A 26,808-nucleotide genomic window follows, 5' to 3' on the forward strand; every position below is an offset into this window, starting at 1 on the left:
TTTTTGTACATACAGAAAGTAAGGAACAAACCTGGAGTTAAGGAACTTTACCTTCCAGATAAGAATTATATATGGATGTATTAAATGTGGGGACCTCAGTCTCACAAAGATTAAATTACTCAAAATATGTTTGTCAGAGCCAGGAATGAGCACAAATCTTCTGAGTTTTAGTCCAGTGTGTTTCAACTTAAAGGCAAGTTCTTCCCACTTTTAATACATGCTTCCTTTTTAAGTGTGATTTCAAGCTTAATGAACTATTTGTAGCATATTTATCAATACCAGGATGGTCAATTTTGTTGGACTTCATTCTGGAACACAGATATATAAACCTGCAAATAGAAGATCAAAAAGAAAGCAGAGGGACACAAAAACATTCTTGCTTGTCTTGGGACAGAGCTTAGTTCAAAGAAATTTTCATGCTTCTGTATCAAGATCAAATTACCCTAGTTGCATGAACAAAATGTAGGATATGACTTCAGCTTGAAACAGGATTGGTAGAAAATTATGTAGCTAATGATTTATCTATCTTCCAAAATTAGTTTGAGGCAATGAATGTACTCCAGCATTTTCCTTTTGTTTTAGCTTACACTTATTGTTCATGTTTATGGTATAGCCACTTTTTCTTTGTTGTATTTGTGTTACATCTGTAAATTAGAAAATACTATAAATTATGTAATTTGTCAGATAATTATTTAACTGACTTCTGTGGAAAAATGTGTTTTAAAAAAATAGCACAAATTAAACTGATCACAAAAGATGCCCTTTTTTTTTTTCAGTGAAAACATACATTTTCTCCATAAGAAGGAAAATGAATTTCCTGAAAGTGAAATTGTTTTTGTAACTGCAGAAATTGCACAATTGTTATTTGTTTCTGTGTTATGTTCAGAGAAACTCTGGGGCTTATTCTAATGCATGATTTACTTCAAATTATGATTCAGAGTAATATTCAATGATTACTTTCATGGAAACCTATTCAGAAGGGCCATTCTTGTAGTAGAGACAGTGACATTTCTATCCCTGTAAAATTAAAGAATAGAGATAAACACTGTTTCTAGGGAAATATTATCTTTTCTATGGTATAATGTACTGTAATTAAAAAACTTAAACACTTGCAACTACATATTCCTCAATGTATGAACAAACTGAGAAACAAAGTCTGTTTTTTTAACTGGAAAAACTGTTATCGACAAGCCGGAGTGGTAATTCTGCAAGTTTTTCTCTGCTTGAGTAATCCTGTGAAGCTCAATGGGGCTACATAAATGCATAATCACATAATTGAAAACACAATTTTAAGTATAGTTGAGCATTTAGTACACAAAGAAAACAGACATTCAGATAAAATAAGAATGTAAACCTCTTGTGTCACATCTGCAATAGATTTTTCAGAAAGGCATATTTGGAGAATTTGTGTTGTTATCTTTATGCCTTTCACAAAATGTGTGCTTTCCACTGTCCTCCCGAAAAAAAAATATAAGTGAAACCCACAAGTTATATGAGGTTTAGAGCAGCAGTTTCCTAGTCATGCTTTAAGTAAATTCAGTGTCTAAGATTTGGAAAATGGAGTCCCTTTCACCTAACAAACTCTGGTATTGCCAAGGCAAATAACTTCATATACTTTCTGAAAATGCTGTTTTAATCTATTTTAGGTAATATTGCTGCTATTATTATTATTATTATTATTATTATAATATTATTTTAATGTGTAGGATTCCTTTAGTTTTAATGCCCTTGGTTTTATTCGTTTCTGAAATGGCTATACCTGGTTGTGATGTAATTCTTCTTTTGTATTTGGAAAATCATATACTACTAAGTACAAAATGAATGGTTTTGACTTATTTTCTAAAGAAGATAGTGTTGAGCTTTGTGCGTCTTATACTAAGAAGAATTTTTTGTCCTTATTATAAAATTTTAATTAGTCAATGAGCAGATGAAAATCATGGGATTAACTCATAACTTGCAAATTTCTATCTGACAGTTCCCTGCTTGAATAAATGTTAATGATTTTTTTGGTCATTTGACTGATTCTTGAAGATGAATCCTGATTTTCATCAAGGAAGGAAGAATCCATACATACCAGTGATCTCATGCAGGCAGGTAAATTCTAATTGTTTTCCTGTGTTGTCCTCATAAACTACTACTTTAAAAAAAATATTCAGATCATGCACCTAAATAAAAAAAAAAGAAATGGAGGTTGGCGAAATTAACATACTCACTGATAAATTGTCAAGCAAGGTCTATCCATTTTCTCCCAAGATCATAGTGAATTTCACAGTTAACTTCTCTCTGTTTTCACTAGAGCTGGGGAGAAAAAGAATGGATTATTAAACAGGAATCAACAATTCTCATTAAACTGGAAATATTTCATAGAGAAAAAAGGCTGTTTGAATAATCAGTTCCATATGTAGTTCTTTTGTTTATGTGCTGTAATTCTTTAAGCTCATATTTTTCTACTGCCATTGATTAAGAAAGTAAAGAAATAATTTTGAGTGCTAAGTATATATTGCAGAAATATAATAAAGTGGCAGAAAGTATTCTAAGTCAGGTATAGTATTTTTAGTCATTGTTATTAATTCTGAACATTCTGACTTGAACTTAAAAGAAAGATGCTTGAAATGGCAGAGAACAGGTTAAGCATGCATATTCTTTTCAGTTTTGTTGGCAAGGTGTTGAGAGCCTCCTATTACCTAAAGAGGGCCTATGAGAAAGCTGGAGAGGAACTTTTTAGAAGGGGATGTAGTGAGAGGACAAGAGGTGATGGCTTTACACTGAAAGAAGGCAGGCTCAGATTAGATATAAAGAAAAAAATTCTTCACTGTGAGAGTGGTGAAGCACTGGAACAGGTTTCCCAGAGCAGATGTGGATGCCCCGTCCCTGGGGCCAGGTTGGATGAGGCCTTGAGCAACCTGCTGTGGTGGAAGGTGTCCTTTCTTATGGCAGGGGAGTTGGAACTACATGACTTTTAAGGTTTTTTCCAACCCAAAACATTCTCTGACTATTCTTCACAGGTAAAAAATAATTGAGAAGAACATTAGTGTGTTTAATTTAAAGTGTAATGGCATCAATATCCACGAAGACGTTCAGTAGCTCACAAATTATTGACACTAGATCATCTGCATTACACTTGCAGCTGTATTCAGTTCTTTAGTGAAACCAGCCACTTTAACAGCAGAAAATGTACAATCAAGTAAATGATGACTGAAGTGTCTGATAGCTTTTTCTTTAAACTGTGATTTCAGTTTTAATTTTTTAGAACTTTTTATATGGAAGATTAAAGCACATTTTTCTATGTATCATTTAAATCAGTCATGACCAAGTTGATAATAGTGGGCAGTGTGTTTGAATATTTCATCACAAAGTGATGGAGCATCTTATCTTGCTTGTTAGAGTGCTTCTGCTCACCAGTCCATTCTGTTCTCTTATTTGACATGACCTGAATAAAGAATGACCAAAAAGTTCAGCAAGGACAGAATAAAAAAGTTATATCAATAGAGGAAAAAAAAAAATTAATGTCCTGGTGATATTATTATTCCTTAATTCATTCAGTGCTATGGAAATAGTTTTCTGAGTTATTCAAAGCCATGTAATGATGTTTGGCTTGTACAAATATAATTTAGCAAAGCAAAGCAAATATTTCTTCTTGTAAACAGAAACTAAATATAGTTAAAATTGATTTTTTCCCCTGTAAATTATGGAGCTCACTCATCAACTTAAAATATTTTTTTGCTCTCCAATCTCTTGTCAGATTAGGGAAGCAACTTTCCTTTCTTCATGATTCTCTTGAGATCAAAAAACTGTTTGGAAAACCTTAAAGACATTTAGAAATGTAAGCTTTTTTCTCTAAGTACTGTAAATCAGCTAGAACACCATTTTGTCTATAGGCCATTAGAATCAGTACAACAACCTTACTCCCTGACTTACTGCTGTACTGAAATGTTTGGGCTGTTCCTTGGAAGAGCCTCAACAAGCTAAATTATCCATTGACAGTGCATCCTCTACCTGACATGCTTTTCTTACTGGCAGTGTTCCTTTCCAAGGGACCCTGTTTGCTCTTACACTCTTTCTGTGAGACTCTAAAGCCCCCAGGTCAGCTGAATGTGACAATGGCTTTTATCAGATCAGTGAAAACTCTGCAGGGTTCAGATTTTTATTTCAACTTTCAGATCTGGAGAATAAAAATCACACAGAATTCTCTGTAGTGTGTCAATACCTGCCAAGAACCATGAGCTCTCTGGGTGTAGGAATAGCAGCTGGGAATCCAAGAGGGAATACCTAGCTGTGGCTGGGATTACCTGTACTGTCTGCAGCTGTTACTGTTAAATCAGAGCTTCTTTTGCTTGTCCCACATATCTTAACTGTAGCTGGTAAGAAGATTGACAGATTCCAAATCAAAGAGAAAATCAATGCAATTGTTCAGTTGGTACTTTGTGACCTGTGTTTCTGATATCAGAGGAGATGGCATCCAAAGTAAGTTCCCTTTGTCCTATGCTGAAGTCACCCTGTTGACTCACTTTTCTGGGCAAGGGAGAGATAGAGCCTAACACATCACCCCCAGCAGCCATACAGAAAGAGAGCAGATGCTGAAATGTTTTACTGCCTTATGTTGTCACAGTCTGTCATCAGTGGATTTTGTTCTCTTAACTGGTGATGTTATATTCATATAATGCCTAGAAGCCACAAAGAAAGAAAATGAAGTGAATATGTTCCTTGTCATCCTGAAATTTGTCTGTATTGGCATTTCACCATAGATCTTTCATCAGATGCATTCAGTTTGGAAAATGAATCTATTTATCTTTGTGTTCACTAACAAAATATATAGCAAAAAATAGTATGAAACAGTTCTAGGTTTATACTTTTGCTTACAATATTATGAATATCATACTATATTAATTCTACTAGAGAATGTTCAACATAAACCAGCATTTGTGTGACACAGTTTTCTAAGAAAAGAATAAGTAGTTCAGTGAGCAGAGGCAACAAGACCTGTCTCTTGTGAAGTTGTGTCTTGAAAGTGAGCACCTCTGTGGATGTGCTCACACTGGAACAGTACTGACAAATAGGCATGAGGGGCTGTACTTGTAGGGTGGTCAAAAGTCTTAATGAATGTGAGTTAAAATTTATTATTTTTCATAAATGGGAAATTAACACAAATTATCCTCTATTCTGCTGCACATTCTCATAGAATTTAAGGCAAAGTGAAAAATCTGACACCTCCTTGGTCACAGCGTTGTAGCTGGGCAATAGTTAAACAACTTTTGAAGGAAACTAAACAGTCTGGTAAACACACACTGAAGGGCACTGCGTAGGTGTTTTTTGAAATTGGGATGAAAAGGTTTATGAGATAAACTACATTTATGAAAGTGGGATACTGCAGTTGTGTAGTTTAAGGACTGTTTAAATAATTCAGAAAATAGTCAAAATGAATAATTTTCTGCAAACAGAATACTTCAGAATTCACCTGACTCCTCAAGAGGGCTTTAAAGTGATAATTAAGTGTTCGAGAGGAGCTATAATACTTGAGGGATTATCTTACACATGAAGAGAGTTCTATTTACTCTACATCAGTCAAATAGGCATAATTTTGAAATTTAAGGAAGTTATTAGAGAAAAGTGATGATTGCCAAAGCTCCTCAACATGCCATCAAGAGAAATATTTGAGATATCATGTAATATCATTTGATTTCAGTAGAAAGTAGAGTGATATAGAGGAGTAAACTCTGCCAAAGGAGATGAAGTTTGGCCTTCCACTTAAATGAAAATAACTGTCCAAAATTAACAATGCCATTGATTTGTGAAGTTTCCTTCCTGTCCATGTTTGCATGGCATAACACAGAGCTGCAGAGAGAGGCTGCACTTGGACTTGAATGTCCTGTCAAGGACTGTGAAAGCAATATATCTGTGTTTGTGTGGCACTATCAAGGTTAATGAGCACTTCTCAGCACACAGTGTCAGATTAAGTGCAGTTATAAACACAGTAGTATTGTGCTCTGTGTATGTGCTGGCCAGGTTTTTTTGCAATGCCCTGAACTGAGTTCTACAGATGTGTCCCTTGGAAGAGACATGCAGTGCCCTCAGCAGTGACCAGCTGCACTTGTGTGTGGTAATGCATAGAATCCATAGGAATAATGTGATTATGTTTTTGAACATGCAAAAATAAAGAAATCAGTGTATTTCTAGCATTTGCAACTAACATTTCAAGTTAATACAGAGAAGTATAGTCTAACTTCAATGATTTAATGAGAAATCCATATTTTATATATTCTGTAAGCATTCTGTCCTATTCTAAACAGTATAAGATGCTTCAGAACTCTATGCTAATGGCTGATTATTTTTTATTTAGAATTTTTAAAGTCTGTTTGCATATAACTAGATTTCTGAGTGTTTTGATCAGTTTGTTCAGAATGTCCAGAATTTTTACACAGAATACAGATATGACTGAATCCCTGCTGCTCATGATGTCAACTGGTAATGAAAAGTACATGAGGAGATGGTGTTAAATGAAATAAAACCTGAATTTTTGATTGGAAAATTGCTTTATTTCCTCATCTCCTTGCTGTTGCTGTCTGAGACAGCAGCTCATCAGTTTGGATTTGACAGCCACAATTATGAAATTGGCATGCCAGAGAGAATTTTTTTGTTTTGAAGAGTTAAATCCCAGTTAGTGTTAGAGTTACATTACTGCACATCTCTCCACAAAGAAACAGCGCATTTCCCCAAGGAAACACATTGGGAAAGAAACAATAAAAAAGTTAAGTTTAAAATGTATTTCAATCACAGTGATTTCTCATGGATTTTGTATGTTTTAACAATTTCTAAGAAGTACATGCAGATTGTTTTTTCCTGCACTGATTTGTAGCATAAGAAAAGGGCTTTAAGACTAATTGCCCATCAATGAGAATTTGTGCATTACATCTGAACTTATCTTTTATAAAGTGAATAAGCATGGAAATTTTCCAAAACACTAAGTTTCACCACATAACTTACAAAATAAAAAAGGTGTAGATCAAAATTTAAGTAAGCTACATATTTTTTTGTTGGATGGATCTGATAAGATCTGTGGTTAACAACATGTAGTCAGTGGTTAAAGAAATAAAATCATGTTTGGTCTTCTTTGTAGGACTAATTAGGGGATGAATACCTTAGAGAAAAGAAAAACTTAGTCTGGAATGCAGTTATATGGGAAATTTAATCTTATGTCTGACTGCAAAGCTTTATATGTTTTTATGCAGTTTGTAGGATTGAAGTTGAAAGAGAATTATTCCTGTATTCTCTATCCCTAATTCATCCTTGTTAATTGTTCTTGTTTTTTTTTTTTTCTCTTTTTCTTTTCTCTGCAGTTTCATGATAAAATAATTATTCAAAATGGACTCGAATTTAACATCTGTATCTGCCTCTTGCCTTCTGCATTTTGGCAGGTTTGAAAACTACAGCTAGGTATGAATTTCTCTTTGAAATCTCTCTTCTCTGTTCGTATTGCCAATTCATTTGCAGGACCCTTGTAGTAGTTTTCACTGGTATGCATATGAAATCTTCTGATGAAGTTTAAATATTTATCAGCACAAGTTATCTAGGTGTAATGGTAGAACTTTTGCTATGTTTCTCTCACATAGAGAAGGAAGTTTGGGATTATTGACTAGTATATCAGAAGTGTTGGTATCAGTCTGTGTCAGGTATTCTTCTTTCATTGTACCCAGAAACACAGGAAAGATGTTTGGTAGTCACAGACTTGGCAGTTAAGTAACCAAACAATATGGTGTTTTCTACAGCCACGGAGTGTTTTTCTAATTAAGTAAACATTGCTCTGCACTGTTACTGTGTGATGGTGCATTTAGATTTGTAATTGCTTTTCCCTCAACTGCTGCATGATACCTTGTTGTTGCATAATATCACCTAAATCACGCAACTACAATTGTTATGATTTTTATCAGGCCATTGTCCTCAGAAATCAACGTAGTGCTAATGTGTATTCATGCAGAGTTTGGCTGAGTGGGAGAGTTCATGTCTTGCTAGAAGTAGGGGTAGCTTGATGATTTTCTCACACATCCAAAACAGAAAGGCCTCATAGAGGAATTTAGGGAGACCAGCAGTCAATTCCCTTTCCTTTCCCTCCTTGTTGCCTTTTATTCTTCCAATTTTTTTTCCAATCAGTAAAACGTTGTTTTAGCTGTTAGCAAGTGATGGAGTGAAATCAGAATCCTGCTGAATAAAAACCAAAATGTGACATTGGAATAAGAAACCAGAAAACCTATGGTAATGAAAAGTCTAAAAACATGACCTAGGGGGATTTAACAAGCTATCACAATGATAGGGTTTAGGTCAATGTAATCTGTAAATAGCAATCTCAAAGTAAATTTTATGTCAATTTGAAAAATCACACGTTTAAAAAAAATTTCAACAGCTGATGCTGATTATCATTCTGTGGCAGCACTGGGGGAAAATGAAGAAAAATTAAAACCTTCTACTTTTATGTTCAGTGTAGATTCTGATATCATCTAACAGGTCAGGCTGGGATGAAGTGCATTGAAGTAAATGCCATGAGGTATTTTGAAACAGATGCATTTACATCAAAATAAGACTTGCTATTCAAAATTCTCTTTGCAGTGCCTAAGATGGCTTAAACACTGATATTGAATTTGTGGTGTAAAGATCTTATATATAGTTTTCTTTAAACTCTTAATGATCAGGAAGTAGCAGAACATTCCAAATGGTATTGTGTATGGTGGTGACTGAAACCACTGTAACCCTCTAACAAATCAAAATTATTTGGTTCTGTGTATTTGGGGATCCCCTACAAATCAGCTCGACCTCATTGAATCAAGTTGTGAGGCAATCAATGTGTATGCATTCAAACTGACTAATGATATCACTCTAACTGAAGTAGAACTTCTGTAAAAGCGTCATCATACCTATGGTACTCTTGTTTTTTTTTACTTGGAGATGCTCATGTAATATTTGTGATTTTCTAAAGCAAAACAGAAATTAAAATCCCTCAATGCTCACGCTACTACTTAGAAAGAAAAGAAATCTCAAAAAACCCTCCATAAAACCAACACTCTCTGTTGATAAAAAGCTGAAAAGGTTAAAAAAGTAAGCTAAGGATATTGAGTATTACACTTTCAGACAGGTGGTAACACTTTAAGACTTATGTAACATGTACAGCAGAGTACAGCAGCTTCTGTGTTGAGTTCCTACCACATTGCCTTCATTCTGATGAAGGAGTGAGAAAATGTTTATTTACATGTACATTTAATCTTTGATTTGCACTGGACTCTGGAACAGATCCATTTTTACTAATTCTACATTGCCTATGCTTGCAAACAGAAGAATGGAGTAGCAGACTAAAAATGCAACAAATAACTTGATGAAATTGTCCTCTCAGTGCAGAGTAGTACTAATGCCAATGTGGATATTATGTATACAGTTATCAGTCCTGCCTTCCTTTTCCTTTGTTCTTATTCTTTTTCTTTCTGCTAAAAAATTATCCATTTGACAACTTCTTGATTTCCAAGTTGGAGCTCTACATCTCTGTCATAGCTGCTTTTAAATATTTAGAAATTGACCTGGAGTTTCTATAAATTGTAAAAAGAGACAGAAACAAAAATCTATGAAATTTTTTTTCATATGAATCTGATCTATACGCCTGGGTAAATTTTGAAATGTAATGAAGTCCTAAATTCCCTAAGGTTGCATTATGCAAGCTCCTTGGTTTCATGTGGGAGCCTTAAAACTTTAACACGTGGACTCTGAAGACTTCAGAAAATATTAGCAGAATGTGACAAAGAGATTCACATTTAAGGTATCTGAATTTTTGATCCATCTTCAAATTTAGTAGAAACATCAACCTACTTGCTTTAGTAAGAATATTTATTTGATTAAAACTGGGCACACTGGGTAAAGCTGTATTAAAGCCAGAGTTGCAATTTACATGTGGAATCCATTATGGTGACATAATACTTATTTACTGTTTGAGGTCATCACAGAATTCTAAAAAACAAAGCAATATAAATGAAATCTTTAGAGCTTAATGGGTAATGGAACATCTAATTTACTGACTGTTGTCACAGGGTAATACTATAAAACTTTACACTTCAATTTAATTTAGGGCACAGAAGAAATCCATTTACAAGCACTTAAGCTATGTTAGGATGTTGGTTATACTTACTTGGTGATTTCCTTAGGATTTACCACAATGGCCTGAGTTATAGAAATACTATTTCAAGTTAAGGGAAAAACTGACCTGGGTTCAAGCTGAAAACAAATGTTCTGACAACTCAAGTTTAACTCATCTGTCAGTATCTCCGAGCTCTTTGCAAGGAAAAAACCCAATGTTTTTACACTGTTATGTTGGTTCTTAAACTTCAATAGATACATATATACTGTGAGTAGAGGAAGAACAGGGGGAAGAACACCCTAAAGGAGAGACTGACTAGCAAAACAGAATCTGAACTTTAACTGTAAGGGAAACAGGCGGCTTCCTGAATGGAAATTCTATATCAAGAAACAGTTCTGTCTACATCGAAATCAAAATGCTGTTGACAACAGTGGCCCCATACTTTAAGTATGATAGGACAGGTATAGTGAAACAATTATTGCTATTTGAATTAGATAAGAAATAGCAAATATACTTTAAGGAACTTGTCAAAAGGTCTGGTTCAGTTAGAAGCTGTTATCTAGTAAATCAAATAGAAAAAGATGACAGGTGGTTTGCCATAGTTGAGAAATGTAAGAAATAGCTACTCTTTTCACTGCACATATGAATAGATTACAAAATGCAATTTATTTCAGACTAGTAACTAGGAAGGATGCGCAACCAGTCTTCATAGCAGAAAAAGACATCTCTCTTATCCATCATTCATTGTGGACTAACAGTGTTTTGTCACACTGTGCATGATCAGTACACCCTCATTTTCCAAAAGTAGGAAAACTTCCAGAGGCTTTGTTTTTGGTCTGTATTTCTTTATGTATCCTACCAACATTACTCACTATCTCTGAGATGCTGCATATGCATTAATTAATTATTCCTTGTCATAAATCTGTGAAATACATCATTATTTTCCACATTGCCAACACCATCATTTTTGCTATGGGTAAAATCGAAAATGAGAGACTTCTAAAGGCAGTAATTGCATTTTTTCTGCTTGAATTATTTTCTTTGGACTGGTTTGTTTTAAACAGCAGTGGTAAAATGCCCACTTCTCTTGTATAAGAGATCTTCCAGGTATAAGGATAATCTGAGAATGTGAAGAACATCAAGACCTTTTGTCAAGACCATGTCATGTCAAGCTCATGACATTATCTGTTGCTATCCAGCTCCCCGATGGGACCCCTCTGTCCCACCCCCTGTGGAGCCTGCCACTGGTCTCTGGGCACAGGCGGCGGAGGGGGTCCTGGAGTGGATACAACACGGACTCAAAGTATCTAGACACAGGAGGCTCAAACTTGCTGGAATAATCCCGGGTTTATTGTCTGTCGTCCATCCGGGGCAAGAGAGAGAGCGAAATGCTCTGGATCTTATCTCTTATACCAGGGGGCAGGGGTGATTAGGGGATGCAGGGAGGTCACAGCCAATGGGAAGGGGGGGGGGGAAAGAAGGTTTTCAGGTAGGAACTAACATTACACAAACCAGAGGTGAGTTTTACCCTTGGGAGGTACCAAGATTTCTAGATGCACTACAACACCTCACCCTTTTCTGTTATACAAAAATGAGAAACATGGATTTGAATAAGAGGTAGGTTATTTCAAAAAAAGGAAACAAATTTTTTAAAACATATTCGCAGCCAAAGTATGCAGGTCAGAGGCTAGAGAGGTTTCTTCTTGCTCTCTTCAGCGGCGTCTTCTTTTGGAAGCAACAGCCACTTGCTTCTCTTCTCTTCTTGCTGGTGCTGGATTCTTTGGAATAAAAGGTTTTACCCATTTCTGAGGGATCCATCGGGGGCCTGAAGGGGTGGATACACACGCGTAACCTCGCCCCCAGGTGACAAGTTCATAGGGACCCTTGGTTTGCCAAGTTTCAGGGTCCCTGATTAACACCGGTGGATGCTGTGACAATTTAAACTGATCACCACTGTTAAAATGCCGAGTTACAGGAGGATTCATGTTTTCAAATGAGCAGTTTAGGAAATTAATAGTAAACAGAGCTTTACATAGTTTCTGTTGGGGAGACATCCACACTGCTTCGCTACCTTGCCTGGCTAGGACTTGTTTGAGCGTCTGGTGCGTACGCTCGATTACAGCCTGACCTGTGGGGGAGTGGGGGATGCCAGTTTTATGTTCCACTCCCCACTGCTGGACAAATTCCAGGAACTCCTTGGATTTATACGCTGGGCCATTATCTGTTTTAATTTCTTTAGGGATTCCCAATACAGAAAAGGCCTGTACTAAGTGTTGTTTAGCATGTACAGACTTTTCTCCCGCATGAGCAGAGGCATACACCGCTCCTGAGTATGTATCAATACTCACATGTACATACTTCAGGCGACCAAAACTGGGAATGTGAGTGATATCTGTTTGCCACACCTCACAGCTCTTAAGGCCTCTGGGATTAACTCCGATGCCTAATGATGGCACTGCCTGGAGCTGACAATTGGGACAGGTAGCCACGATGGCTTTAGCCTGATTCCGTGTCAGCTGGAACTGACGAATCAGTCCTGGCACATTTTGATGATATTGTTGGTGACTTATTTTTGCCTGCTGAAACACATCAGGGAGACATACCTTTTCGGCTGGGGCAGCAAGGGAATCAGCCTTCCGGTTCCCCTCAGCGATTTCACCTGGCAATGGGGTGTGCGATCTTATATGCATCACATAGAAAGGTTGTTCTCTATTCGAGACTAAGTAAATCAGTTTTGAAAGCAATCTAAAGAGATGTTCGTTCTCAATGTCCTTGAGAACTGCCTGTTCCGCTCTGGACACCACTCCTGCTACGTAGGCTGAGTCAGTAACTAAATTAATCGGTTCTGAAAATTTTTCAAAGGCTCTCACGACCGCAGCTAGTTCAGCTATCTGGGGTGACCCCTCTACAAACTCAACATCAGCTTCCCAAAGCTGAGTCTGTGGATTTCTCCAAGTCATCACCGACTTGTGAGATGTCCCAGATGCATCAGTGAACACTGTGAGAGCTTTGAGTGGCCTCCGGCTCCTTTTCTCACGAGGAATGAGATGGAATTCCTCATGAAACAATTTGTGTGATGGTGCATGAACTGAAATTTGCCCACTGTAGCTGTCCAGAGCTAACTGGAGGTTAGCATTGCTCTGCAGCAGATGCTCAAACATCTCTTTGGTCAGTCTCTCAGGGGAGTTTTTCCCTTCTCCAGAGAGCCTGACTGGGAGGTGAATACACATAAAGTCACAACCTGCCAGTTCCCGCAGCCTTACCCTGGCCTTTTGAATCAGCTGAGCCATCAGCTCTTGTGGCTTGGTGATAGTCTTGGGTCTTTGATGGGAGAGGAAGACCCATTCTATTATTAAGAGTGGGTCTCTCTGCCCTTCAGCCCATTGGAATATTAACCCATGTAGGTGTGGCAATTTTCCCAGGACAATAAATTTGAAAGGCAGCTCAGGTTTGAAGCGGTGTGCCTGTCTTTCTGTCAAGGCCTTTTGTGCCTTTTCAATTACAGTTTTTGCTTCTGGAGTTAGCACTCTGGGAGACAGTAACTCTCTCTCCCCTTTTAATAAATTGAGTAGGGGGCCCAGGTCTTCATTGGTGAGACCTAGCCAAGGTCTGACCCAGTTTAGTGACCCGCATAGAGAATGAAGATCTGCTAGAGTTTTAGGATTACCAATAATTTCCAATTTTTGTGGAACAACAGTCCGTGCTGTAATTTGCAGGCCCAGATATTTCCAAGGTGGCATCCTCTGAACTTTGTCTTCCTGCAATTGGAATCCAGCAGAGGTTAAAACTTTAACCACTAGGTCAAGGGTGTCTTTCAGTATGTTGTTATTGGGACAGCATATTAAAATATCGTCTATATAATGCAAAATGATAGCCTCTCTCTTTTCAGCACGCACTGAGGACAGCAATGACCCCACATACCACTGGCAGATGAAGGGGCTGGCTTTCATCCCCTGAGGTAATACTGTCCAGTGGTACCGTTTCATTGGGGCTTCCCTGTTAATGGTAGGAATGGAAAAGGCAAACCTTGGTGCATCCTCTGGATGCAGGGGAATTTGAAAAAAGCAATCTTTAATATCCAGTACTGCTAGTAGCCAATCTTGTGGTAGCATGGTTGGGGAGGGCATTCCTGGTTGGAGAGATCCCATGTCTTGTATTTTTTTGTTTATTTCTCTTAAATCTTGAAGGAGACGCCATTTATCTTTCCCTGGCTTTTTTATTACAAACACCGGGGAATTCCAAGGGCTGGTTGTTTCTACTATGTGTCCCTTAGCCAATTCTTCTTCTACTAATTTTTCTAGCGCCCCAAGTTTTTGTTTGCTGAGAGGCCACTGGTTCACCCAAATTGGATCATTATCTAGCCAAGATAATTTTTGGACAGGACGCTGTACAGTGGCCTCTATCAAAAATCCTGAGGTGTCTCAGGAATAGTGAGTTTTACCCCCCACTGCAACATGGTATCTCTCCCCCACAGGGGGCACTTGTAGTCAATTACAAAAGGTCGGACACTAGCAATCCTACCATCCGGACCTTCGATCTGGACGATATCTCTAGCAATTTTTGCCAGTTTCATCCCTCCAACACCTTGTATTTTTCCTGCCACTGGTTGTAGTTCCCAGTGTGATGGCCACACCTTTTCCGGTATGATGGTCACATCTGCCCCAGTGTCAATTAACCCTTCTACATGGAGATGTTCTGATTTATGTGTTAAATTGCATCCTATAATAGGCTTGTTTTCACCCACTACTTCTGCCCAGTAAACTCCCGGTGCTTTGTCATCTACTGGGACTTCTGTTGGAACAGGGATTACCTGGGCTATTACCTGCCCTTTGTCTATATAGAAAGGTGGTTGGGGGCACCTAGCTAAGAGAGTGAGGTGTGTTAGGCCTCCTGTGATTGTCATGGGAGCCACCTCAATCTCTATTGGTGTGTGTGCTGTGTCTCCAATAACAAAATACCTACTATCCAGTCCAGCCAGGTCTTGTGAATTATCCTGCAAATCTACTCCCACGACAGTCCAGCGGTCAGATCTGAAACAAAAAGCTTTAGAAGTTACAAGTCTGAATCGCTTTTGCGGTTGCCAGACCTTATTAGGCAAACGTTTTTCACAATTATAGTTTTGCAGTTTTTCACCCCCCTTCCCCCTTTTTATTAAAGGACAGAGATTCGTTTCCACTTCATTTATGTCTGCACGCTGAGTGGATAAGCGCTGTGATGTAAGTTTTTTGGCAAGCTGGTATCCATGTGTTTCTGTTGTTTTAAAGGACAGTTTTTAGCAAAGTGTCCTGGTTTTCTGCAATAAAAACAAATTCGCTGTTGCTGGTCAGGCGTCATCTGTTCATTCCTTGTCTCAGATGAAACTGCAGCAACAGGTCTTGGGGTGGTCCAGGGAGGTCTCTTTTCCTGCGAAAACATCTCTGCTTTCCTTGCACAGGCCGCTGACATCTGTGCAAGGGTTGGAGGGGGATCCACAGGCAAACCTAAAATGACTCTACGGCAAGATTCATTAGCATTTCTCTGAGCAAGTTCTTTGACTAACTCTGTCTGTACCACGGGGTCTTCTACTTGACGGGAGACTTGTTCTCTTAATCGGTCTAAGAATTGCAGGAATCCTTCTGAGGGCATTTGTTTTACATTAATATAACTGCCCTTAGTGTCAGCTGTAGGTAGCTGTGTGAAAGCCTTTTCTGCAGCTGTAGTGATTTTATCTATCACAACTTTTGGCAATGCCCTAGTTTGGTCTTCAGGTTTTTCCCATACTCCTTCACCACATAAATGCTCTAAAGTAACAGGATTATTTAATAAATCTACATATTGGGGATTAGTTTTTAATAATTCCACCAGTATGTTTTTTAGAAACCGCTTCCATGTGTTTTCCCATAATTCAAATTCAGATGGTGTAAGCAAACACTTAAAAAGATCTTTAATATCTGTAGGAACTAAATCATTTGAAGTTAATGTTGTTTTAACAATGCTTTTAAATATTTCACTATTACGGCCAAATTCTCTTTGTACCTTGCAAATTTCTTTTTTGTCTTGGTATGAAAACGGTTTGTAAGTACGGTTTTGAGGTCTTGCTCCAATAAAGGTCACCGGAGCAGCAGTAGGGAAAAAGGCTGAGTTAAAACCATTTTGTTTTCCATCCCCAGTTGTATTGACCTGGGAGGGGGGAGAGGCTTGTCCTGCTCGGACATCGGGGAAGCTCGTATTCCCCCATCCCCCAGGGGCACCATGTGGCTCCACACTGGGAGCAGGCTGTGAGGTTCCACCCCTCCATCCCCCGGGGCGTCCCCCGGGGCCATCAGGGCAATTTGCAGCAGCGCAACCACACCCGCCTTTGGAATGTGGTGAGGCAACCTCACCTCCCTGCTCGGTCTCGGCCCCGCCCCCCGGACCGTGGGAACTGGGCGGGGCCCCGCCCCTCAGCCCCCACTCGGCTCCGCCCTCAGACCCGCCCCCCAGACCGTGGGAAATGGGAGGGGCTCCGCCCCTCACCCCCCCTTCGGCCCAGCCCCCAGCCCCGCCTCCGGTTTCCGCCCCATCTCCGCCCCCAGCCCCTCCCCCGCAGGAGCCGGGCGGGGGGGCGCTCCCCCCCACGCCGGGCTTCAGGGTTCTATCCCCCCCCATGCCGGGTCTCGGGGTCCCACCCCCCCCCACACCGGGCCTCGGGGTTCCACCCCCCCCCATGCCGGGCCTCGGGGTCTCCCCCCACCCCATGCCGGGTCTCGGAGGCTCGCAGCTCCCCATCGGGGGGCAGAGCCGGGACACCCCTCTCCCTGCCTCTCTGCAGGAGTAAGGGGTGTAACTCTCTCTTTCTTTGCTCTTCCTCCCCACGGGACAGGGGCCAGAGGGACAGGGAATAGGGTTACAGCCTCGGGGGACAGGGTCATAGGGTGGGGCCAGGCAGGGCTGGGGGGTGGTGCAGGGTGGAATGTCAGGGGGAACAAAGGGGTTGTGATAAGAGTTATGGGTGGAAACCGGTGGGTAGGAGGGATTATGGGTAGGAGAAAGGGAATACACAGGAGGATTCACCATGTGGCCGGGTAACACGTGGCCAGCGCCATCTTGGCTCTCAGCCATGTGGGGATAGAAAGATACATTTTCTGTAACACTGACAGGGTATAGGGAGGGGGCCTTGATGGCTTGTGAGGCAGGACTAGGTGACTGAGAGAGACACACCGGATTAGAACTTGTATTGTTTGTCTCGGGTATCTTTTCTATTGGGGGAACAGAGGTTTTGGGGGAAAAGTTAGGAAAGTTAGGTGCTTGTTTGTCTTCCATTTTTATTTCTCTGTTAACTAATTCTTTTCGAATTAAAAGAAAAACTGGGAGGAATTTCAGGGCCGATTTGTCTCCTCTTTCTATTTTTAAGGTTAATAAATTTCCAATTTCATCCCAGGCAGTTACTGAATCTAATTTTAACAATTCAATCTGTTTACTTTGCTGAGTCAAATATGATACAAACTGTTTTATCTTATGTTTTGAAATTTTTACATTTGTGGTTTTTAAAAAATTCTGTATTTGTTGTGTATGACTCCTTTCTTGTGTGCATAGCCGGGATCCCATTTTTGGAGGTCACAGCAGCCCTGCACACAATCTGTCTATTTTCCCTACCACAGAAAACAAGGTTGCACCAAAAGAATTACAATTAAACTCACACTGTACCGGCAGCAGGGAGAATTCCCTCTCCCACCCCCTCTCCGTCTCTGCCCACGGCTGGGGGAACCCCACACGCTCGGGTCTGCTGCCGCTGGGAAGGAGTTACACGGAACACAGTCCCCCGGGGTCTGTTTCACTCTCCACCCCTCCCAGCCCGGTGTCCGAGTTCAATCTTACCTTTTTCTGTCGTTTTCTGGCGGTGGAAGGATACTCGTTGCCCTGGAATCGGTCCTCTGGTGCTGGAGGATTTTCGACTCCTTTTCGGAAACTTTTTTTGCTGTATTTTTTTTTTTAACTGCATCCAAAGTCTCCAAAGAACGGCTCACCCTGGCTCCGATAAGCCTTTAACGTGGGCTTGTTCAGCCCCACGTTGGGCGCCACTCTGTTGCTATCCAGCTCCCCGATGGGACCCCTCTGTCCCACCCCCTGTGGAGCCTGCCACTGGTCTCTGGGCACAGGCGGCGGAGGGGGTCCTGGAGTGGATACAACACGGACTCAAAGTATCTAGACACAGGAGGCTCAAACTTGCTGGAATAATCCCGGGTTTATTGTCTGTCGTCCATCCGGGGCAAGAGAGAGAGCGAAATGCTCTGGATCTTATCTCTTATACCAGGGGGCAGGGGTGATTAGGGGATGCAGGGAGGTCACAGCCAATGGGAAGGGGGGGGGGGAAAGAAGGTTTTCAGGTAGGAACTAACATTACACAAACCAGAGGTGAGTTTTACCCTTGGGAGGTACCAAGATTTCTAGATGCACTACAACAATTATCAGGCATGTTATTACTATATAAAGGAAGGTATTGCTTGTGTCAGAGGCAGTGCTTTGTAACAAGCAGCCACTGCCAGCACAAACCATCCGTTTAATATCTTTGAAGTCATGGCCAGCTTTTCAAAATGAAGCCAGTGAGACTCCTTGGGATATGGATAATTTGTTACCAACCCTCCCAAGCTGCATCAAACAATTTCATTGAGTCCTGGTAGAGCATGGTACCCAGATTTTTAGCCTCAGCTACTTTTACCTGCTACTACAAGTCTAGCATTCCAAGGTAGTACATCTGACAAACTTAAAAGGAAAAGACTCTTTGCAGAAGAGAAATTATTAATTTATAATTGGAAATACAGGGACCAAAAATTGTAGTTGAAGATCTGCATTAACTCACCCACAGATGAAATACAAGCAGTAGACTCTGAAATGATTGTTCACTATCTGAGTTTTAAATGTTCCTGCTTGCTTGGGAGGATTTTATGAGAATTTTTAAAAGAATTTGAATAGTTGACAATCAAGAAAATGATGTTTGTTAAAAAAATTCTTACATAGGAAATTGCCTCAATGCATTGAATGCTCTGCTCTACATAGCTTATTTGGTTAGTTTAATTGTAAAGAGAAGAAAATATTTTGGTTGTGCTGTAGCTATCAAACAGAAATGAAAGATGGAGAAGGCATATTAGGTCACCTTGAGGCCAAATTCACAGGTGCAGGAAGCTGGTATAATTCCACTGACGTCAATTCCCATTCTTTTCACTTGGAACTGCAGATGCTCAGCACCCCTGAAATCCCTGACATGTATTCAGATTGCTCTTTTTATTACAACACAGTTTATAGTGCACAGTCCCCTACATTTTTGCTCATTAATATGGTGATGTATTGACTAATGAAAACATTCCTGTACTACTGTGTGTTTTCACCTCTAGCATATTTAGCAGGTTTAGTCTTTGGCAACTAAATGCAAGTAGAATGATACTTGCACCTTTTACTCCAGAAAGCCAGGAGTCATACCAGCAGAATCTGCTAATGCAGTTACAGAGGTGGAAGTCACCAACATGGTTTCAAGTCTGGAGTGTTTTGATTGTGAGAGAATGAAGTGAAAATGTGGCACAAAAGAAAAATGCTTTGCAGAAACCATCAATAATTAATGACTTTTTAAACAAAAATTCCAGTTTGTTTGGATTCACTGCCATTGAGATATACTTCAAAGAATGTTCTAAGCAGAAAGTTTAAGAATAAGTGTTGACAGACTTCTATATATTATATATGGAAATTATAATTTAAACATAATTAATAAATTATAAATCAATCTCTACCATTTTTACAATTGTTCAAATTATTTCATTTTTCTGAATTCTCACCTAGAGGATTTATGAAAGGATGTGAAGTCAGAGCATTATAGGGTAGAATTAAGCAGCCAGAAAGGGATATTTTAGAAAATGTTAAATGTATTTTAGATAACTAGGAAGTGGGATAGTTTCTGGGTTAGAGTTGCTGCTTAGAATCATAGCACAGCAGTAACTTGGACAGTGAGGTGGAGAAATCGCTTTTACTTGTATCTACTCTGAGTTCCAAGGAAAAATGTAGTTACTATAGCAACTGCCACATTACACTTATGCAGTCTCTGGAATAGATTAAATTGCTGAAAACCTCAAGCTTTTGTTTGACTCTGTTGAGAATTGCAGCTAAATGTACTGAAGTTACTTAATCAAAGGTATGTTAGAGAGCATATTCTTACATGTTACATACTGAAACTTTGTCTCGTTACTTTAGCTTAGTTTTTTGTTTTTTTTTGTAGCACATACTAATTCAAAATCACTTTGTCATGCTTATTTATTGTTTAGGTGGAATCCATTTGGCTATATGTGCATATAAGAGACACTGAGTGTTTGAAACATACTACAGAAAACTTCCTGCCATGAGATATAGCCAAGAGGTTTAGAAAATCAAAGTACATTTTTTACTGTAGTTTGGAGACCATACTAAGATTTTATAAAAAAATTAATCATTAATCACTGTGGCAGCAGAAAGCAAGTCACGTGTTTTCTTTTTGGTGGAAACTAGTTCTGTGGGATCAGTGCAGCTGGTCAACAATTGCAGATAAAGTAATCTAACATACATCCATTATTTGAACACAATTTCATGCTTTATGTTGTAAGTGCTTAAATTCAGTGATATGGAGAAGTGATGATTTATGCCTTCCTGCTATGTTTAAATACTTCAAAAGTTTAATGACTTAAGATGCAGGGAAATTTTTCTGCAAATATTTTTTGGATGGTGTTCATGTAGAACAAAATACCGAATAAACACAGGGTGCAGCTGTAGAAAACAACATTTTTCTTTGAACAGCTGAGATGCTACAACATGTCATGCTGTACCAGTGAAACTATAGATAGCTTTGAATTGTAGGTCTTTTGGGCCTCCCTGCGTTGTGACTTCTGACAGAGAAAGTAGATATTGTAGTAGACATACCTAGAAGAATTTAAATCTGAAATCCTAGGATTATATGCATTTGTATGTTGTAGTAGATGTTATTGTTGTTATTATTCTAGACCATTTCCTCTGTTCTAGGGAGTTAATATTTTAGCACTATGATTGTTGTTGATTCTTCCCCCCTGCTTAATGAACAGTTTTTGTTTTCTCCTGCTGCCTCTGTTCTGCGCTTGCCCTGCTGGGGCAGGGGGCAAAGCACCTGGCATACTCAGGGTTCTTGGTTGCTTTGGTGCTGGTTTTCTTCTAATGTGACATGGAAGACTCTGCCTTACTTTGCATGTTTACTTTTTTCTCCCTCTCAGTTAGATTTCCCAAAGTCTTGAGTATGTGGCAGCCACTCCAAAAAGCAATGATTCATTGAATGTACATGGTTCTTCTAAAGGTCCAAGTTTTCACCTGACCTCCTTACTGGTCACCTACTACCTTTCTCTTTCTAAATTTAACTCTCTTCAGAGCTCATTTTTCATTTTTACATGTTTCCTTCCCAAATCCTGACAGTCTCTAAAGCTTTACTTTGTTCAGATGTTCTATCTTTATTTTATCTTCTTTGGTCAGTGTTTCTTATTGATTTATTTATCTATTTGGTGATTATTTGGTGACATGACTGTCTGATACTCTATTTTCTGTTTACTGCTCAAAGTTTTAGACTGAAGTAGTGCTTTCTTCTACCCTTCAAAGTAATTCCTGTTTTTCCCTGAGAGGACACAGAAGTCTGGTGCTGAAACATTAGCAAGTCTTTTGTAATGAGTGACAGTTCTTTAATTTACTTTCTGTAGCTGATACAATAACTCTTACAGCTTATTTGAATATGTCATTTGGTATTTTACATAGAAGTGCTGCATCATTTTCTTTGTAACATCCTTACTTGTAGATTTAACAGCACCAGGTTATCTAGGATTGCAGTTATTGGCTCTATGTGTTTATGAAATACATTATCATAAATATTCATGATTTCTTGTGTGTATTTGATATCAGTTTGCAATGTTAATCCTGCCTCAGGACCAACTTCCATCATGACAAGTACAAGAAATGTATTCTTCTTGCCTACTTTGTGAGCTTCATAAATTAAAACCTTTGAGATACACACAATGTAATTTGGCTTGCTTTGTCCCCTATGGTATTTGTCTCAATACCTTGTCACTGAATTTTCATAGGAACTAAATTTTTTTCCTTTTCAGGTAACCTGGGTTCTGTCTTCTTTGTCGTAAACTGTCACTTTATTCTTTTGTTACCCACTTAATTTTATCACCTTTGTAAACTGGTTCCTGTGCTGCCACTTCCATGGCAAAACACATCCTTGTGCTGTGTTGGAGGTGGTTAGACTCAGAGTGATTATTGGAAAAGTAGGACACTGATCCTGTTTAGAGTGCTATGGAAATTAAAAGAAGAGAAAAATGGCATCTAGACAGAAGGAGACTGTCTTCAACTCTTTTCACTGTAAATCCAGACGAAAGCAAAGCATGTAAAACTGCCATACACTGTTGGGAAACTATTCCCTGTGTGCTTCATTCACTTGGGTTGGTTTGGTGTTATTTTTTCCCCAAACTTAGTCAATATTAAAATCTGGGTTTGGCTATAGTAATACTGTTATAAATTCATGTGAAAATGTGTGACATCCAGCTCAGTTTGCTGAGGATGACTTTCTGAGCAGACACAAGGATACAGCTGAGAATTACAATTAGATGAACATTTCTGCTCAGTTTTCTTGATTATAGGCATCAAACATATTTTTATCTGTATTTCCATTATTTCACTTTTTGCTCAGTTCCCATAACTAGATAGCTTTGAAAATAAGGATAATTTTTAATACATAAAATACTTGAAGAAAAGTGCCTACTTACTACTTTTATATTGATGATAAATCCTCAATATCATATGAGAACATTTTACCACTAAGAAGTCCTACAATCTTGTATATCCCAGTTTTTATTCACTATTAGAAAGATTCATACCTGCCAACTTTTTAACAATTTACTTTACCTGTTTCTTAGTTACAGTAAAAACTTAGCTCATTGTTTATCTGCAAAACTCATTTTGCTCTCTCATATTGTTAAAATTATGTCCAAGTTTTGTTTGCTACTATTTTTTTATTTCTAAATACACCCGTAGATACAAAAGTTGAGAAACTAAATTAGACATTCCAAGTCTAGGTTATAAACAGAGAAAATCATGTTTTGGTACAGGGGATGAGGACTGGGGCTGTTAAATGTGTCCTCTGTGAGAACAGCTCCTGGCTGTCCCTGTGTTGCTCAGAGTCAGATTCAGCTTACTCTGAAATGGACCCACCACTGGTCAAAGCTGATCAGAGAAGTCACGGTCATGGTGTCTCTGTATAAATGTACTTTAGAGAGAGTAAAAAATGCTGCACAGCATCTGTGAAAAAGATGACTGAGACATGAGAAACAAAATGTTGAAACAACCCCGCAGACACCAAGGTCAGTGTAAGAAGGGGAGTATGTGTTAACAGGTACCAGAGCAGAGATTCCCCTGCATCTCAAGGAGCAGAACATGGTAATATAGGTTAACCTCCTGCAGCTCATGGAACACATGGGTGGAGTAGATATGCTGCAAACTGCAGACCATGGAGGATCTCAGGCTGGAGGAAGTGGTTATGTCATTGTTGGGGGTTGGGTTTCTTTCCCTTTTACTTGTGGAATTTTTTCCCATTGAGTTGCTAGGAAGCACTGATGGATGGGTACTTGAGGCAACAGGGAGGTAGGCAAGCCTCATGGGGCTGGGGCAGGTGCTCTCACTCTTGACTTTCGGAGGAGGATGGTTGGGAAGGGAATTTGCTGCTGCCACCAGAGCCCAGCCCTGAGCTGTTCCTTCTGCCATGAGGTGAGCCTTTGCTTTAAGAGCAGCCACTGGACTGGGACCTTGTTAACACCCACCTCACTAAAAGAAGGACCTGTCATCACCTGCTCAGGTGCCTGGGATCTTGGGCTCATCCCTCTCTGCCCTGCTGGGAGTCAGGCAGCTGCTGTGCCATCCCCACTGCTCTTCAGTGGTGCTCTGAGCTTTCGCAGTGCTGTAGCCGCACATCCCCTGCCTGCCGAGACCTCCCGTGGTTCCAGCCACAGCTACGGAGCTGCTGATACATCTCGTTCACCCACCCAGGATTTTTGCTTGTTCCTGCCATTCCAGCTTGGTGTTCCTCAGAGTTCTGCAGCAGTAGGAGGACCGGCTGCTCCAAGGTGGTTTGTGAAGTAAAGCCTCTCTCCCATCCCTTCCCGTCCCAGCCGAGCCGCCATTACCGCGTGTGGCCCGAGCCGGCGCCACAGCGCCCCCTGCCGGCTTGGGGGAATCCCTGCACTCACCCTGTCCGGCCGGGAGCCGCCAGCGCCCCTGCCGGCCGTGCCCGGAACTGCACGAGGGGAAGGGTCACTGGGTCCTGGTTCTGTTTGTAAATGCCAGAGTTGTTTGTTTGCTTTATTGTGCATACTAGTAAAGAACTGTTATTCCTGTTCTCATATCTTTGCCTAAGAGCCCCCTAATTTCAAAATTATAGTAATTTGGAGGGAGGGGGTTTACATTTCTTCATTCCAAGGGATGGTCCTGCCTTCCCTAGCGGACACCTGTCTTTCAAACCAGGACACACCAGGTGGAGTCCACACTGGAGCAGGTTTGCTGTCAGGAACTGTGGCCTCTAGAGAACCCACACTGCAGCAGTTTGTTCCTGAAGGACTGTGCTCTGTGCAGAGTCCATGGTGGAGCATTTTATGAACAGCTTCAGTCCCTAGGGAGGTCCCACACTGAAGCAGGTTGGGAAGAGCTGTATCCTGTGGGAAGGACCCCATGTTGCAGCTGGAGAACAGTGTGGGGAGGAAGGAGAAGCAGAGATTAAATGTTATTATAGACTGACCACAAACCCCACTCCTTATCCCACTGTACCACTTACAGCAGGGAGAAAGCTGAAGAGCAAGGAATGAAGGAGGGAAGTTGAGCCTGGAAAGAAGGGGTTGTGAGGGCAAGGCATATTTAGTTTTGTGTTTTTCTCACCATTCTAGTCTACTTTTAATTGGCAGTAAATTAAATCAATCTTCTTCGGCTAGAGTTTGTTTTGTGTGTAGCACTTTCCTGTCCTTATTAAGCCATGGGCATTTCCATCTTATTTCATCTTGTTTTGCTGGGGGAATGAAGTTTGGTGCGCATCTGGCAGCCAATCAAGATTAATCCACTGGACATCATTTGCTTGCAGTGTTGTAAGAAGTAGAAGCTGTCTTTGGTTGATGGATTCTTCATGTGAGGTGACACAATTGTGTTTTCTATAATTCCAGTAATTATTACTGTACCATTTGTAATGCTCTATGATATGCTGACAGCAGAATCTACATGCAGAGCTTCCCTAACCCAGTTTTCAGTAAATTGGGGAACTGATACTAAACGAAGTGCATGTAACTGAAAAGAGATGGCACCCTGATGTATTCAAAATGAATTTTGAAAGACACACAAAGGAAGTACTTGCCTTACACATTCTAGGCAGATTTTTTTAGCACAGAGCAGATAAGTGGAAAATTATAATGCTTCTATTGGGATGTCCACTTAATCTATTTTTTTCCTAGCTGATACTGAATTTTTTTATCTCTTACTAATCTGTTTATCAACAAATTACAATCTTTTCTTCCACTAATATTCTAGATACTAAAGTGTAACATTGCAAAATCACCAAGGGCAAGCAAAATTAGCACAAGGTATGTGAGACTTGGGAAAATGGAAAGAAAATAAAAGCACAGTGGGATGAGGTAAGGAGAAAAAGAACAAAGAAAAGTACTTGTATATGAAAAGGACAGGAAATGAGAAGAAAGAAAAGAAAAATATTCTGAAATAATAAACAGTAGTTATTCACTTAATGAAACAGGTGTGTATCTCTGAGTGTACAAGCAGGTATGTGTCTAGAGGACTTCTTAAGCACCTGTCCGCTGATCTTTTAGAGAAAACATATAGGGATAAACTTCAATCATCAGCAAAGGTCCTACCCAGATGCCACAAATGAAAGTTTTCTCTGTGGTTTGTGGCTTCTTAGTAAGTGTGGTAGATTAGATCTCACTTAAAATTAGCTGCTAAAATTTGTGAATCTCTAAGAGACCTATTGCAGGGTTAATCAAACTGTACAGGAGCTGTTGAAGAGTTGTTCAAACTGTACAGAAAAATTAATAAATTGGGCAGAGAAATAGGGTGACTTCTGCCGTGGAAGGGATTAAAGGGAAGTAAACATCTGTAATGAACTTGAGTGAGGAAAGCCTTCAGCCCCATGTGTCAAGAGCTATGTGAAAGATCTCAGTAAAATTAAAAACCCCACTCATTCAGAGTAAAAGACCAGAGAGGTATTACCAAGCAATAGCAAATTGCATATGCTACTTGGGAAAAGCCTTTCTTTAAAGTTTAATGGAGACCTAGTATGTGACAGAGTTTAGGATTGGTTTTTGAAATAGCATTCCATTTTTTTACTGTAGGACTTAATCCATGTTTTGTGGACCAGCTCCTGCTATTGTTTTCTAATTCTGCAGCCATCTCTTGTAGCCCTGTTGTATCTTCCCATTGTTTTGTATTTTTAAATCAAGATGAACACCTGTTCTGCCAGTGCTAATGTCTGTGAGCTTACATTGTGTTTTAATTATCTCTGACTAGAAAAATCATTCACACTGTGGCTTTTCCTTCACATTTATGCATATTGGAAAGACTATTTCATCTCACACTCAGTGAAGGAACTTGAAAATGCTGCACTGTCTTGCTGACAGCATTGCTCTCCTAGAATCTTTTAGCATCATAGTAAGAATCAGCAT

At 39.7% G+C, this 26,808-nt stretch overlaps 2 long non-coding RNA genes across 10 annotated transcripts in view; one reads left to right on the forward strand and one right to left on the reverse strand.

Annotated features, from left to right (window-relative positions):
• LOC147652961 (uncharacterized) lies at positions 1-24,314 on the reverse strand. The gene is made up of 2 exons (XR_015287236.1): positions 24,139-24,314; positions 1-2,298 (listed from the first exon to the last, which is right to left on the reverse strand). It is a non-coding gene; the product is annotated as an uncharacterized LOC147652961 (long non-coding RNA).
• LOC111928123 (uncharacterized) overlaps positions 1-26,808 on the forward strand; it is a 356,375-nt gene that overhangs the window by 103,541 nt on the left and 226,026 nt on the right. For 3 of the 9 annotated variants that reach the window (XR_015287226.1, XR_015287227.1, XR_015287228.1), the window contains 2 exons: positions 1,976-2,094; positions 7,335-7,431. The exons of 1 other annotated variant lie outside the window; for it this stretch is intronic. This is a non-coding gene — a long non-coding RNA (uncharacterized LOC111928123). Of the gene's footprint in view, positions 1-1,975; positions 2,095-7,334; positions 11,296-18,538; positions 18,863-26,808 lie in introns of those variants that run through there. 5 more of the 9 variants (XR_015287231.1, XR_015287232.1, XR_015287233.1 and 2 more) reach the window with 5 other exon arrangements.

The sequence above is a fragment of the Cyanistes caeruleus genome, chromosome 5 (genome assembly GCF_971803275.1).
Source record: "Cyanistes caeruleus chromosome 5, bCyaCae1.hap1.1, whole genome shotgun sequence".
Lineage (NCBI taxonomy): Eukaryota > Metazoa > Chordata > Aves > Passeriformes > Paridae > Cyanistes > Cyanistes caeruleus.